Consider the following 17,523-nt stretch of genomic DNA (forward strand, 5'->3'; position numbering starts at 1 on the left):
TTCTAGAATTACAAAATTGTATGTTCTCTGCCTCCAATCCCTCTAAATCTGAGATGGTTGATGTCCCATTAAACTTGAACATGAATTTTTTTTCCTATTTTTCATCTCCTTGCTAGAAAATTGCTTTTGTATTTAAAAAAAACATTTTTTCTTAGAATATAGAAGAAAGAATAATAGTAGAGTCATAGTTAGTAATTTTGGCATTTGGGACAAAAGGAAAGAAAGATGTCTATGGGAGAGTAGTAGAAGTAAAAACCTTGAGAAATAAACTCAAGGTCAGGGGAATGAAGTTCACTCTAAGGTCATCTGGTAATTTCTAGTTCAAAAAACTCCTTACATATAAAAGACATTGGAATATAGTGGTCAGAAAGTCAGCTTTGGAGTCAAGGAAGACCTGAATTCTAGTCGGATCTTTGACACATATGTTACATTTTGTACCCTGGGCAAACAACATATCTCTCAGTAACCCCAAATAATTCTTCATAGTTTTATGTTAAAGAAAAGTTACAAATCTATGAAGAAATTCCTTACCATGAGTTCCCCACATAAATAAAATTATGTGTGATTTTTAAAAAGGTACAAAGCATGTTTTATCTACCAAATATACAAAGACCGAGTTAAGGGATTGAAATGAGGAATCTGGTTTCAAAGCCCAACCCTACTATGGACTACCTGTATAACCTTAGGCAAAGTTGAAATTTCATCAACAGTAAAAATGAAAGTGTTAGATTAGATAAGGGATGCCAACTCAAATGGAAGGAGATCCCAAATAATCATATTGTCATAGAATAACAAATTAGTATTATCTACATTATATTGTACCGATTATAAATTAATCTGGTTTTGGTAACATCAAGGAATTAGTTTTGCAGATTATTCCCCCCATTGCTGTGACCACTAGATCTCTTGCAGATCTAAGTCTATGACCCCCTCAATAGTTCTAGCCCATAAAAGAGATTAAATTTACAGGGAGGTTACAACATGCAAATAGATAATTATAGGTGTAATTATTTCAGGAGTAAGGAAAGGATATTTCAAAATAAGGGGAACAGGAATGACTTCCAGAAAATAGCAATGAGTTGGGTTTCAAAGAAATAAGAAATTCTAAAAGATAGAGGTAAGTAGGGAGAATATTTCAGAAATGGAGGAGAGCCTATACAAAGGAAGAAAATCAATTTTGGTAACTACCCATGAGTAGGGGTGAAGAGATAAATCTAGCAAAGGGGACTAAGAAATGGTCAGTGAGGAAGGAGAACTGAAAGAGGCAGAGGGGGTAGTTTCACAGTAACCAAAGGAAGAGAGAGTTTTGGAAAAGATTGAAAAGTGAATGGGAAGAGAGGAAATAAAAGTTGAGTTAGAGACTATTTTTCAAGGAGTCTTGCAATGAAAGGGAGGGTAGAATATGTGTAGATATCTTGCATTAATACTGTTATTACTAGCATCCAAGAATTATAAACAAAATATATACATCTCTCAATTTAAAATAGTTAGACAAAATACGGTACATGAATATAATAGAATATTACTGAGCTGTCCAGAATGACATTTTAAAGTATGGAAAAGTTATATGAACTGGCACAAAGTGAATTAAACAGAAGCAGGAATAATAGGAGATTAGACAATGAACACCCAGGCCTTAAAACATAAACAATTTCCTCTGCTTCATGAAATCTAACCTATGAAGGAAGGTTTGATGATTGTGCTTCTGAGCATATACAATGGAGTGGTCCTTTCCTGGGCTTTACAGCATGCTCAGGTTCCTTCTGACTGCCTCTTATCAGTTTACTGCATGGTGATAGAAAACTTTTTATTGGATTGTATTGAATCAGAACTGAGTATGTATGCATAAGACTCACATTAGTAGAACTCTCTCTCCCTGGTGGCTTTTGAATATGGAGAAAGAAATGATGTGGGTTTGCAGGTAGATAAAAAGGTTGAGTTAGAGATTGCTGCAGATTCTGCTTTACTAGCTTCATCCCCTCCTCCACCTCCCTCCCCCCAAATCTGGACCATCAACAAGTAGCTATAAGTGGATAGTGTCTAGATTTCTTAAATCCCCATTGTAGGGGTGGCTAGGTGGTGCAGTGGATAAAGCACCGGCCTTGGAGTCAGGAGTACCTGGGTTCAAATCCGATCTCAGACACTTAATAATTACCCAGCTGTGTGGCCTTGGGCAAGCCACTTAACCCCATTTGCCTTGCAAAATCCTAAAAAAAAATCCCCATTGTATCTAATTTTTCCCAATCTTAGGTATTCAAAATAGATTGGGATAGATTATAACTTTGTTAGCTTCAAAATAATAAAATATACCAATCAAGTCTGCAGCCAAGCCCCAAGAAGAATCAGCCCTGAGGAAAGTACCACTTAGAGAAGGACTAAAGTGAATGAACTTAGCCAACTAAGTCAACCTATAGTAAAAACAAAAAGCAAGGGAGTGATTTGTCCATTAGTCATGCCTCATCCAGATGAAAAACTTCCTGAGAGAAATATAAATCCCTGGGAAGAAACAGAAAGGAGGTGTATATATTAAGAAACTGAAAATTGTGTAAAACTATGCTATCGGAAATTTTTTTTTTAATGGAACATTAAGAGCAGAGAAGTGCATAGTTCTAGGTCAAAAAATCAAATTGATGGCAGATTTAGGACTAGATTTTATAACCCCTAATTCCTAGGGCTCATTTTAGTAAAACCAGGAGCTTAGCTATAGGTCACAACTACTGGGGGTGGGGGGGAGAGAGAATTATGAGCAGTTGCCATGGAGATCCATTCTTTATCTGAGGAATGGGTAGCAACAACACCTGCCAGGTCAGTGGTCTAGTGATCAGAACATATGGTTCTGAGGTCCACGCTATTGACATGCTAAGTGGGCATTCATATTTAGGAAGTCTTCCTCATACAAAAGTGCCATATTTAGTCTTTGTATCTAAACTCTGAGCATAAATTAAGCTAAAGAAAATAATGAGTCTATTATTGAATAAGGTAAGAATGTTCTTGTTAATGTTGCAGGGTTTGCACAAAAGCAGGCTTCCATATACAATTGTTGGTGAGATATTGAATTGGTCCAACCATGCTGGAAGAAAATTTGGAAAGTGATTAAAATATACATGCCTATTAACCCTTGTATCCCACTATGAGGTATATACTCCAAAATATTTATAGTAGCACTTTTTTATTATCAAAGAACAAGAAACGAAGAAGATGCTCACTACTGTACTGTAAGAAATTATAACTAAAGAGCAGAATTCAAGAACTTAAGTGAACTGATATATATATACATATATATGTATATATATATATATATATATATCCAATGATTAAAGCAATATAAATGGGAAAAGTCAACCATCTAATCAAAATAGAATACTGTGAAATCGTAATAATCAAGCCCAACCTATCCACAATGATAAGTTATGTAAAGGCATCACTCTCCATACTTTATAGAAGTGATGTACTATGGTCTGAAAGACTGAGTATAATGGTAGATGTTTTTCAACATGATATCTAGATGAAATTATTCCCTTCGTTTGTATGATTGTTATTGGAGATTCTTTACAAGAAGAAGAAAGGGAGTATATTTTATAAATGCAGATGATATAAAAACAAAAAGTATCCATAAAATTATATTAAAAGAATATTTCGTGATGAAGACATCATCTGACTCTGATGGTATGATATGGTATAGATGGTATAATAATAGAAGAAGAAAGAAGGAAGAAGAAGAAGAAGAAGAAGAAGAAGAAGAAGAAGAAGAAGAAGAAGAAAGGAGGAGGAGGAGGAGGAGGAGGAGGAGGAGGAGGGAAGATTGTTATCCAATTTTATTAGGAAACTGAGACTGAGAAACATTAAATGATTTACCCAGAGTAACACAATAGTACTTGTCCTAAAGTTAAAAAGATATTGGTTCATCTTACCTTCTTTGTATACTAGCAGTGCAAACCTGGATGAACAGGGCACTGAAATTCAATGATTTTTACTTTCTGTGTCTGCAAAATTATATTAATAATATTGCCATTTAACTTCTCATTGATCTAGGAATCTCTGTAGCACTATAAATTTCAGAAAAGGGGCTGACCATCACTGATAGAAGAGGGTTCCTCACCTGGGAACTCCCTGTGATAGTGAAATCACAAATCAAGTCACAGATCTAGTGCCCAAATTAATTAGAGGTTCAAATGAGGGTTGCATATTTGCATATGTATGTGTGTTTGTGTGTGTGTGTGTGTGTGTGTGTGTGTGTGTGTGTGTGTTTGTCTTTCAGCTGTGCTACACCCAGAAGAAAACTTCATCTGAGAAATGTGGTTCCCTGGGCAGAAGCAAGAAGACTATCCATGAGTAAGGGTGAGGAGATAAATCTAGCAAAGGGGACTAAGAAATGGTCAGTGAGGAAGGAGAACTGAAAGAGTCAGAGGGGGTGGTTGTTTTTTTTTTTTGCAAGGCAATGGGGGTTAAGTGACTTGCCCAAGGTCACACAGCTAAGGCAATTATTAAGTGTCTGAGGCCAGATTTGAACTCAGGTACTCCTGACTCCAATGCCAGTGCTCTAACCACTGTGTCATCTAGTTGCCCCAAAGAAGGGATATATTCAGAAACTGAAAACAGTATAAAAACGTGATATCACAAAATAAGACTTTTTTGAAAAATGAAACTTAAATTAATAATAATAATGTTTGTCTTTCATTTTCAAAGAAGACCACGACTTCAGGGAAGTGATGCCATGACAAATATTTGAATTGAATCCGAGTGAGGGGGTTGCTGTGCTAAGTCACCAACTTCACTTTCTCCTCCAGAGTCACCTGCGTCCAGTGGCCAAATATGGAGATGGCCCTGAATAGAGGCAACCTGGGTTAAGTGACTTGCCCAAGGTCACACAGCTAGTTAAGAGTCAAGAGTCTGAGTCTGGATTCAAATTCCTGTCCTCCTATATATCACTCTGCAAATCTATGTAATGCATCATCACGAGGGTGTCTGACCCAAACTGTTAACATTGATACTCACAGGTGAAAAGAAAGCTAAGGATATGTAAAATACAATTCTACCAGATAGAGGAACCAATTGTCACAGCAGATCATGGTGTCCCAGATTGCCCATGATGGAGATTCAAAAAGCATAATATGATGGGACCATGAGCTTCTGGTCCTGATTACCAGGACTGTCATCCCATGTTACAAACCAGCTATACCTGATGATGATTCTGTTATGGATAGGTGGTTCCATTTTGAAATGATTTGACCATATATACATGTATATACATATATAAATATACATATGAAGACACACATATGACCCTTCTCTATATAACACAGGTAGCTACTCTACAATACAATTTGGAGAGGAATAAAGAATGGATCTATTATCTCATTACTATGGAGGCATCCCAAGTGAGAAAACTCCATCTTTCAACATAGATGGATGCTTTCTCTCTGAAATTTATTATCCAACAGAATTCAGAAGCCAGGTGATTTGCTCAGAATCACACAGACAGAGTGAGCTGAAATATCAGAGGTGAGATTTGAAACCAAAACTTGTTGGTTTCAATGTCAGCTCCCTAGAAACTGTGCCACATTTCCTCATAATTACAGTTAATATTAAATCTATTCAGAGAACTCTCTTGCTACTTTTCTGTGTAAAAAAAAATGAAAATATCATAGTTACTGGCAAGAATGATATTACTGTATCAGAGTATTAGAGCAGCATTGAATCTCCCCATAAAGAACCATGTGGTTTATTAGAAACCTCCATCCTTACTTAACCAGGAAATAAAAGCATGGTAGCAAATGACCACCTAGAAATTTGCACACTTCACCAATGTTCCTCAGATCGGGACCCCACTAAACTAACTCAGTTCTGTTCTCCGACTCTAGAGAATGGTTCCTTTCTTCTAAAAAGATAGAATTAGCCTCCTGTCCAACTTGTTCAAGGTGGGTATACAAAGGAAAGGGGTAAGGGTAAGACAAGTGGATAACTCCAACACCTGAACACATTATCCCAGTAAAAGGAAATCAAACACTGAGCTAGGGCATCTCTTTCCCAGGACACCCTCTGGAAGTATTAGATATTTCTTTTAGTTAGAGAAGCCCTGCTAGGGCAAAACCTTACCCCAGGAGAAGCTGACCCTGCAGCAGGCTGCCAGAGAACGTCGAAAACTGTTTTCTTCCTCCTTGCCTGGAGCATGGGGTCCTGACTTCACCCTGTATCCATTCTGGAACAAATCTCCCAAGGATTTTTTGCGACGATATGGCAATCTACCTGGTTCACTATGTGTACTTCTGGGTGGGTGGTGGTGTACCAAAATCTTACTAGGAATCATGGTTCCAGTCCTCCCAGGGGTGTCTGGGTCAAGAACAGATATAATTTTCAATCTTCCTTCAGAAATATTGCTTGGAGGGACCCAAATTTGAGAAGAGTCCTGAATCCTACTTCTTTCCCAGAACTTGGCGAGAAGGATGCTGCTTCCTAATCCACTGCTGAAAAGGAGTAAGGAGAAAGCATTTCCTGCCTCCTTCCTTCCCTTTGCTTTATCTCCCTTCTTCACTTAATTTCAAAACATCCCCACCACGAACAGAGCATCTGGTTGGATACAGCCCTATCAGAGTGACAGGAGGCAGAGAGAGGCCGATTTGATCCATGATGTCCTAGAGATTATCCACAAGCATCTATCTGGATATTATCATGTAAGCTCCTTTGGAACACAGGTCACATGGATGGGAAGAGAAAATGTTAGAACTTACTCCCTCCTCTGCCCTTCTCCCCTCCCCAAAAATAATTATGGTGATAGGACACATCTCATTGATATGTACAGACAGGGAGATGAAGGAGTGCTACTTTGCCTGACCTGCATGGCCATTTCTTTGATCCTTGTAGATACTGAAATCATCGAACTCCAATCAAAGGTTACCAAGAGGAAAAAATAAATATGGGAAATTCCTCAATCAAAGGTTACCAAGAGAAAAAATAAATATGGGAAATTCCCTCCCATCTCTTCTTCTCTATCTCTTTCCCAAGCCCTTTGCTAATCCTAAAATGATCACAGCTCTTAATGAAATGCAGAGGATTTTAGATAAAGATTTAGATAAAGTTCCTTTAGAGCTGGGGGTTACTCTAAGGAGTAAAGAAGAACTTCCTGGACAACTATTGACATTTCTTGGACTTCCTCTTGCCACTGATGTCATTGAATGTGGCATTCATAGAGAATCTGCTCCAAAACCATTCTTGCTAAACAAAGAATGAATTCTTGGCAAGGAGTTTGTGTCTCACATGGATATTATTATTATACTGTGACCTACCCTTCTTCAGTGAATTTGACCTATAGCTCTATAACATGAATAATTTCATGTCTTCTTTGTGGCGTCCATTCCTAACATGCCAGGCTTAAATAAATGTGGGAGGGGGAAATTAATGAAAGGAAATAAAACTGAAAAAGTCCAAGTTCTTTAATCTTGTATTCAAGACTCTCTGTACTATGGTCCCAAATGACCTCTCCAGCCTGTTAATTTCTTATATCAAACTCTCCCTAAATAAAACTGGTTTACTTGCTATTCCCCTACCAGCCCTGTCTTGTACCCACTCTACTATTTGTTCATGCTCTTTTCTCCAACTAGAATAGCATCCATCGTACTTCATAGCCATCTCTACTCAAATCTTTCCTTTCTACAAATCCCAGCTTAAAAAATCACTTTGTTGTCCTAACCGACATACTTGGATATGAATGGGACCTTAAAAAATAATTCATCTAGCACCTTTATTTTTTAAATGGAGAAACTGAGAGTCAGGGAGTAGTAAATGCTTCATTTACCCCAATCGGAAGTAATTTCTCCCTCTGTCTCTTGTCTTTGGTTCATCCTTCTCTGATGAGGGTCACAGGATCTAAGGTTTCTTCAGGGTTTCTGGGTTGGCTCTTTGGTGACTATGCTAAACTACCTCCATGAGATTATACATAAGGGATCTCAAAACACTCATTTTACATATATTAAAACTGAGGCTCAGAGAGCTTCAATGAAATACCCATGCTCTTACAATTTCTTATCACCATTCCATTGTAATAAATTGCAGAGGTAAGATTTAAACCTAGGGTTCCCAGTTTAAATCAGAGTTCTTTCCACTATGGCATTCCATATGATACAGGCTTCTTGAGATAAGGATCCATGTCATATATTTTTATATCACTATCCTCACCAACCCTAGATTAGCATAGAATCTTATTCTGAATGAATAGATAAATTAAAGTCCATCACAAATATCATTGATCTATATCCTTTTAGATTTTATGGATCAATTCATGTGTTTTATCACTTGGTATTCAAAATCATGGATGACAATGTGTCCATATCTTATCTAATAAGCCTTTATAAGTATGATTCAGACTCAAAAAATGTTCTTTTCCAATGGTCATCCAGCTAGTAAATATCAGGAATTCTGTCTCTGATGGCATATGACATTAACTTAAAATGTAACTTCCTAGAAGGAATTCTGTGGATTCCTGATGAATGCTACAATTCTGAATTATTCTGTGGTCAAATCAACCTCTAACTCAAAGGAGCCCTCCATACAACTTCCTCCTAATGACTGCAGTTCACCTTATTTCCACAGCCTCATGATGTAGAGGCAAGGATAGAGAAGATGAATTCAGAGTACTGATAGTAGCTCTCTTCCTCATAAGTTGGGTTACAAATCACTTCACCTCTCTATTTTCATTGTGCTAGCTTTTTTAAAATAAGGAATATTGATACACACAAGACTTAGCTTCCCCAAACAGATAAATGAGGAAGCATTTATTTACATCATGAATGATTTCTCTCTTGTTGAAAAGGATTATCCTCATCACTTCAATCAATAGCAAGATGCTATTTTTAAAATGTAATCCTACTTGCAAAAATGTGACTTATTTTCAACTACTCAAGATCATATCTATTGCAAAAAAAGCCATGAGAATCTATATTGACTTCTTCCGTTCTACCATATGTCTTTCAATTGCTTGCCTTGCAATCAAATAAAAATAAGATTACTAAGTGCTTTGCTCATCAATATATGTCTACATAATGTGTATCTCAGTTGGACTTTCTATTGCAGCATGCAGTGAACCCCTTCCAATTCTTCTCCCAAGCGCATTCACACTTTATATTTTCAGTAACTATGCTAAACCCTTTTGTTTTCTTGTACTCCCCAGGGAAGGGAAGGAGGGGGGGACTCAAATCCTTCCCTAGGAAAATGGTTCAGAACAAAAAGTTTCTATTTATCAATTGATTCATTTATTTATTCACTCATTTAACAATATTTGTTGAGAGCTATTGTCAAAGAAAGCTGGATGACTCAATAAATGAAATTTACAGATAATTAATTCTGAACATGCTCATTGTCTGCCCCATGGGCCAACTGACAATATTTTTAAAATTAATAATAATTGTAAAATAAAGTGGAACTAGCCTTAAGATTGGGAAAACAAGTGAAAATTTCTTTGACATAATCTGAGACCAAGTGATTCTCAATTCTTACTCAAATCACCAGCTGGGCCACGTTTGAAATGCCATTAAAACTTCACCCACTTGCATCTAATATGCCCATTGAAATATATTTCCTTCCCTGCAAAGACAACACTTTAAACATTATCCATTGTTTATGGCTTGTATGAATGAAAGATCTAAGAGCTTATTTTTATGGGACTGAGAGAAAGTGAGACCACAAATTTCAGGCACCCAAAATGGGATAGAAACAAAAAACAGCTGCAGATGGAGAGCTAGGAAGAACTGGTGAGGCAAACGTCTTTTACTCCAAAATTTAACAAAAGAGTTTTCTTCCTTTTAGGTGGTCAACATAACAACAAGCCTTAGGATTAGAAATAAATGGGGAAAAGAGGTATCTACTGAATGCATCTTCCTTCCTTGTCCAAGGTGAGAGAAAGTGTGGGACACTGCATTCAGTTTGTATATTGATTAGTTCTCTCTGTCTTTCTCCTCCTCCTTTCTTCTTCCTTTCTCTCTCTCTCTCTCTCTCTCTCTCTCTCTCTCTCCTATTCTTTATTTAAGAGATGGCTTTCTCAGATAGGGTAGGAGCAAGAATGGCAAATATTTTGAAATGAAAATGATGTAAAATAAAAGATATACACATTTTCCCCAAATAATTTCCATCCTAATCTTATGAAGTAGATTCTACAAATATTATCTAAGGCTGAAAAATAAAAGAACTCTCCCAAGATCACAATAGCTAGTTAAGTACATGATTTGAACTCAAGTCTCTCTGATTCTTCTATCATATTACACTGGCCTTTTATATTAGTATTTCTGTCTTAGATTTTGTCTAATCCCTCAAAGCTCATATTGAACATTGGACTCAACAGTCTTCTCCAATTTGATCAATGAGGCAAGGGAAATAGGAGGGAAAATGTCTCTATTTCAATCCTTTGTGGCTCAGTTTCCAAGATGGGAAGCCCTTCATGAAGCAGCAGATCTCAACTAGTCTAAATAAAAGGACATTACCTGAGGCACACAAAAGTTATGTGAATAGCAGGGCCTGAGTGCAATACCCCCAGATTTTGAACCCCAGTCTTCTTGACTCTCTATGCCCAGATCTTTACTATTACTCTAATCTGTCTCTATTTGAAATCAAACACCTTTTTAAGACTCTTTCATTTTGACTGTGAGGTAAAGCCTCTGAAAGATTACTTGGTCTCTCAGACTGTGGATCTGTCCAAAAATTCAGATTTGTTTTAGTCTGTCTCCCCCTTCTTTCCCTCCCCACTCAGGGTGACGTAAACCTGAACCTATTGAAAAGTAATAGAAATAATCCCCTCTAAGCCTGCTCCACTGGCTGGGCCATGGACATATGGCCCCTGAGCCCTACTGAATCATGCAATTTAGATTAATAGGGACTGCCTAGATACTTATTCTTAATGTTTTATTATTTAGTTAAGATGTATTCCTTGGTTACTCATAAAATTAGAACTAGAAGGGACCAAAGAGATTATTCTTATTTTGCCCTGCAAGAAAATTGAAGCAAAGTTAAGTAACAACTTACCCCAAGTTTAATAATAATAGACATTTAAAGGGTTGCAAGTGCTTTACAAATATTTTATCTTATTTTAATGACAATCCGGCAAGGTAAGTGCTTTTATTAACCTCATTATAAAGAAAAGAACTTGAGGCAGAGACTTCTATAGGGTCACACAGCTAGGAAGTATCTGAGGCAGGATTTCAACTCAGACCTTCCCAATACTAGGTCCCATAAGGTACCAATCTTGCTGCCCACATGCTAGTTAATTATTTGTTTACATAAATAGTAAGTGGCAGATTTGACCCCAGGTCCTATAAGTCAAAATTTAAGGCTTTCCACTGTATCACATTGCCTCAATCTGGGAACCTTGCAGAATCTTAAATGGTAAATGCCTTCCTGTTGTTGTTCAGTCACTTTAGTAATCTCTTAGTGATCATGACTCTATTGGAAGGTTTTTTTGTCAAAGCTAATGGAGTGGTTTGCCCTTTCTTCTACCAGTTCATTTTATAGAGAGGAAACTGAGGCAAACAAGGTTAAAGTGATTTTCCCAGGTTCATGTAGTTAGCAAGTGTCTAAGGCTGGATTTGAACTCAAATCTTCCTGACTCCAGACCCAGTGCTCTATCTACTGTGTCACCTAGATATCCATATCATCTTAGAAATAATTTCCTAATAATTAGAGAAATAGAATTGGCAGCATTCTTGGAGAAAACTCATAAGGGGAAAATGTGAAAGAAACAAAAAGGCATCAAGGAATCTACCTTCAAAGTGAAATAAAAAGGTACCTGAGATGATTTGATTACTACAGAGAATCAAATTTGGCTCTGAGAAATCCTGAGTTCAATCTCTTTTACAAGGCAGACTCCAATAGGGATCACAATCAAAGACTTGAATTAACTTTGGTGGAAAAAGCTTTTCAACTAGGTAGCTCACCCACTAAGAAGTTCATGCAAATGGAGTCAAATTCACACATTTAAACTATTTAAACCACAAGTCGAAAAATGATACTTTTATATCCCATTTCCCCCTTTCTCTGCCTCTACACCCATAATCTCTCCTTATTTTCTCACTACATAGTTGTATTTCTAATCCCAGATTATCCTTGTTCATGAGGAGATTCCTATAAGATATAGATTTTGAATATTGATAGTTCATTATTCAAAGTCCAGATCTCCATACCTTCAACTTTTTATAGGATTGGTATTTATTTGATTGTTTACACCCCAATTCAAATTTGAAAAGAATATGCTATGAAATCTGTGTGCTTTTGAAGGAATGATACAATGTATACTAGGCATCTGTCTAATACTATTTGCAAGCATATAATGTCTTCAAAGTCTTTCTCTGATGAAGATAGACTACCCTTAAGCAATGATCATTGATCTCCAAAACATGGATAATGAGCAATAGGATCCAAGTCATGGATAAGAAAAGTCCCAACAAACAGAGAGCTTCGATGAGGAAGAGGCCTTGAACGAGATGATGAATGGGTCTTATCCCAGATTCGGGTATTTTTATGGGAAAATAAGAATGTTTTCAGCTACTTCATCACCAACCGCAGGCAGATTCCTTCTATCTCTCAAGATGAACAAGGACATAAAGAAATGATAGGCTCTCTCTATTTTTTCTTTTATTTTTCTTTACCAAATGCTTATATCTATGAGGTTATAGTATTGAACAGGAAATCAGCCCTCCATTATTCTGGGATGAGCATCCTTAAATTGGATACTTGAATCCAAATCAGGCATTAATTAGGCCAGTTATTTCCTCTTCATCAAAATGCCCTCCTTTTTAGCCAATGATTGTAACTATTGTCTCTCTAACCAGACTATGTTTCTTGATGGTGAGAACCAAATCTTCTATTGTTTCTATGACACAGAAGAGGCACTCACTAAATACTTACTAAATAAGAGTTTGTAGTGAGGGAAAGAGGGAGGAACAAAGGGAAGGAGGGAGAGGAGAAAAGGAAAGAAAGGAAAAAATGAAGAAAGGAGAAAAGGAAGGAAGGATATAAGGAAGGAGCAAAGAAAGAAGGAGGGAGGAGGAAGATGGGAAGCAGAGAGGAAAGGAAAGAAGGAAACAAGTATCAGTACTGTCTATAACACATACCAGTGAGGTGATTCTGGGCAAGTCATTTCTCTTTAGTCAGCATCTTAAAGGTCTAAGTCGCAGCTCTTCTCATAAAAGTTTCCTCCCTCAGGAGTTCAGCATGCAGGGGAATCTCAAGTCATATCCCTATTCCTATTCCTTCCTGAGTGCCATGACTGGTAGGGCCTATGAGTCAGAAGAAATGCTCTCTACTTACAGTCTAGACTGAGAGACAAAACTCTAACAAAAAACAGCAACAAGAACACAAGGCTGTAAGTAATCAAGGATTCTCTTGCTAGATGAAGATGCTGAGTGCTGTATTGGATGAGAAGAGGGGGAGCTTAGTGAAGGCTAAAGTCCATAGATAATCCTCAAACCTCATTTACTCAAAAGTTTACCTCTGCTTCTTCTACCAAAAACTACTGAAAGAAACACAATGAACCCAAAAATAAGAGAGGAGTCTCTCAATGTCTGAAGAATCTCCAGACTTTATATATAGTCCCCAGATAATATAAATTCTAACATTCCCTTTAAAAAATATACATGACAATGAATCAATCTTGCTGTGGTCCTTATGTCCCCCACAGTTAGCCCTCCTGGTTGGGACAGATGCTTTCTAATGTATTATTTCTAGGAGCACAAAGTCTATGAAAATGTTTAATTTCTTAATGATGTGCTCACACCAGGAAGACAATGCTTGGAACAAGATGCTACTTCTCAGTAGGCTAAACTTTCTGAGAGATCTTTGGGCAAATACTAATTGCAGCTCACTAATCAAGGGAGATATTAACCTGGCCTGGAAAAACATTAAGTCCAAGAATACCACAATTGTCTCCTCTTATTATTCATCAGGAACAAATATTTTTGATACTGACTGTCCACTTGTTATAGGCAGGAGAGACCCACAAAGGACAGATCCCAGCCAGGGAGCTCACACCATCACTAATACCTTTCTGTTCTCCCTTGTTTGTTTCTTTGTATTTGGGATAGCTAAAAAGAAGAAGGTTGGAGGAACTTCTTGAATAGTACTTGATAAAAGACCTGCCTAAGGTGAAGGGAGCGTACAAGTATGAGGAAGGGGAAGAATATGCTAAAGTATAGGGGAAAAAAATGTCAAAAAATGATACTATAGTTTCCACCTATCTCAGCAGGGCTGAAGGATCTCCATAGCTTAGATTCTGAAGTTCATTCAAGATCCAGGTAAAGAATTACTTACCCTCATTAGTTCATCTCACACAGATATTTTTCATTTATTTACTTTTCAGTTTTTTGTTTTTTAGGGTTTCTTTTGGCAAGGCAATAGGGTCAAGAGACTTGCCCAAGGCCACACAGCTAAGTAATTACTAAGTGTCTGAGGCTGAATTTGAACTCAGGTCCTCCTGATTCCAGGGCCAGTGCTCTCTTCACTGTACCACCTAGCTGCCTCCTGCTTACTTTTCATAGCATTAATGTAAGACCAGCTATAATATTAACTTACTTTTATGTCAGTTGAACATTACTTTCTAAATGTCCCATGGGTTGGAGCCATACCCAAGAGAACCTCTCAATTCAACCTTGGCATGGGCAGGATTTCGTTGTGATTATGATATCCAAAGTTAGGAAGATTCTGAAAAGAAGGCAGAACCATCTTCCAAGTCTCATTAGCTTTAATGGGAACAACTATGTAGCAACCCCTCTATGAAGTCAATGTTCCCACAAAGACAGCGACTTCTTGTTTAAAGAAAGGAAGCTCTGGAATCATTATGGTTCTTGCTATTGAAATATAAAAAAGAGGCTCCATAGATCTGGGTGGGATGATTGATGGGAAGAACCAGTGGGACAAAAAGCAGAGAAACATTTGATATGGGGGAAAGAGTATCAGGGCTGAAGTCAGAAAAACCTGAGTTAAAAATCAGGTTTCTGACATTTACTATCTGGATGACAGTGGACAAGTGATTTAACCTGTTTTCTAATTGTTTGAAAAAATGTGGGTAAAAGCACCTGCCTCACAGGGTTATTGTAAGGATCATATTAAATAGTATTTATAAGACTCTTAGCACAATGCCTCTACATGGTGAACTATATAAATGTCTGCTTTATTATTAGTAGTATTAGTATCAGCATTAGTATTAGTATTAGTATTAGTATTAATATTATTACTATTAAACTGAGAACCCATATTTAAAGAAGTGAGGAGAGAAGCCACTAATGGAAATTAGAATTTCTTCATAAGCATCATGGACAAGTCCTGAAAAACTCAAAGAGGGTGCTTAGAAACTTCCAACAATTCCATGGAATTGGTTTGGACAAAATGGACAAATGGAAATTGATCAAAAAGGCCAAAAAAAAGTAAGAGATAAGAAGAAAAGCAGAAGCACCATAAAGAAGGAAATAGGCAAGCAACTGTACATGATTGAAGAAAGGGAAAAATCATAAGAACACCACATGTTGGAAGTCCATTAGAATCATTAGGTTCTATCCTCTCAAATTTGAGGTTGAGTCAGCCTTACTGTCCATTTCTGTCAGAAATGAGTATGAAGAGATGAACAGACTTAGCCAAGATCATTCAGAAAGTTCGTGTCAAGGTCAGAACTTCACTTGCTAGTAGTAATTGTTCTCTTTCACAAGTCACATCATTGTGAACTTTCCCTTGTCTATATAGGAATTTTATCTCATATGATTCTAGAATTTGGATCTGGAAAAGACCTTTAAAGGTCATCTAGTCCAATGCCCCCATCTTACAGGTGAGGAAATTGAGACCCAGGGAAATTAAGCTAATCACTAAGCTAGTAAGGAGTAGAGTCAAGTCCCAGGATCTATCATATCTTTACCTCCAATAATTTCTTAATCCTATAATTAGATCCCAGTTGATAACTTTCCCATAACTTCTTGAAATCTAATTTCACTGAGGTAGTGGAGTATTGGCTATAAAAGAGGAACGAATTGCTTTGTGATCTTGAATAGCTTAACACCTCTAGAGTGACTCAGTTTATTTACCTGTTAAAAAAAGGGGGACATTGAAATGATCTCCAGTGTCTCTTCCATTTCTAAATCTATGACTGTAAGAATATCTCATTCAGGGATAGAGTCAGGGTCAGAAGTAGGCATATCATAGAAGAATGTGGAATTCCATTTGGCAGGCTCTCATACCTCATATACCTAGATCTTGAAATGTCCAAGTGTCTGTGGTGAGGGTAAAGGGTAGGGGAATTATTTTGCCTGATATTTTGAACCAATCAAGAAGCCAAGTGACTTCTGCTTCCCCTCACCTTCTGGAGCATACCCTTGAATCAACTAAGTTATTAGCAGAAAAAGTCTTGGGCTAACATTTAAAACAAATAAACAAAAAACTTTTTGAATTTTCTGCTGTGTGATATCTTTTAAAAATTCATTTTTAAGTAACTGGCTTGGTACATAAATTATGCTGTGTGTTGGAAAATATACGACCCAGCTGTGAATTACAAGGTCATAATTCTGTAAGAGATTTCAGATGCTGCTATAAACCATTCAAGATCTGAAGAGAGTGTTAATGCATTTTGATTTTTCTAAGTCCTCAGAATGGCACTCTAAGGCCAGCTATTAAATGATGCCTCATTTCACACTTTTGTTTTAGGAAAAAGAATAATTCCCTCTTCTTTTTTGGTTCCCTATTTTCTTTCCTTTTGTCCATCATTTCTCTTTCTTTTCTCTATGCCATCTTCTTTGTAATTCTGGTGGATATTCTGCCATTGGAGGTCAATTACCATACCATAGAAAAAAAAACAATCCAAGTCCTTCTAATCTAGTAGTGTGACTGTACAGGACTGTCCTCCTGGTAATTAAATACTGATTTGGGGCAAAAATGATGCTGCATGAATGACTGGTTTAGCATAAAACCAAAGTATTTGCAGGAAAACCCATGAGATCTGATAATCCCAGTATTATAAGTTTTAAGAGACTTGAGGGTCCTTCTATAAATTAAAGGCTATCCTGAGAACTTGAGAACCATTCAATACAACCTATCATTTCATGGAATTGGGTTCAGAATTAGAGATTTTCCAGACTAGCCTCTTCATCACAAAGATGCAGACAGGAGGCTGAATGAGGAAGGAGGAATGGAGGAAGTCCTTGAAAGTTAAAGGTATTTTTTGACCTTGGAAGGTATGGTCTCTATGGTTTATAGAAGTTAGTGTTTTAGGACTATTCATTTGTTTTGTTTTGTATTAAGGTAAGTATCCACTAAAAATATAAAAGGATAAAGATGCCAAAAACAACAGACTTGAATTATCTATTTTTATAAACCATAGAGAATCCTTTCCTGAACACTGGGTTTCCCTTCATATTGTTTTTTTGGGTTATGAGGCAATAGGGTTAAGTGACTTGCCCAAGGTCACACAGCTAGTCAATATCAAGTGTCTGAGATCAAATTTGAACTCAGGTCCTCCTGACCCCAGGGCTGGTGTTCTATCCATTGCACCACCCAGCTGCTATTTCC

General features: G+C 37.1%; 1 protein-coding gene across 10 annotated transcripts in view; it reads right to left on the minus strand.

Annotated features, from left to right (window-relative positions):
* The window catches only part of KCNMA1 (potassium calcium-activated channel subfamily M alpha 1), a 637,032-nt gene that overhangs the window by 293,153 nt on the left and 326,356 nt on the right, over positions 1-17,523 (minus strand). The gene's annotated exons all lie outside the window — the stretch shown is intronic.

Source organism: Macrotis lagotis, chromosome 4 (assembly GCF_037893015.1).
Source record: "Macrotis lagotis isolate mMagLag1 chromosome 4, bilby.v1.9.chrom.fasta, whole genome shotgun sequence".
In the NCBI taxonomy this organism is placed as follows: Eukaryota; Metazoa; Chordata; class Mammalia; order Peramelemorphia; family Peramelidae; genus Macrotis; species Macrotis lagotis.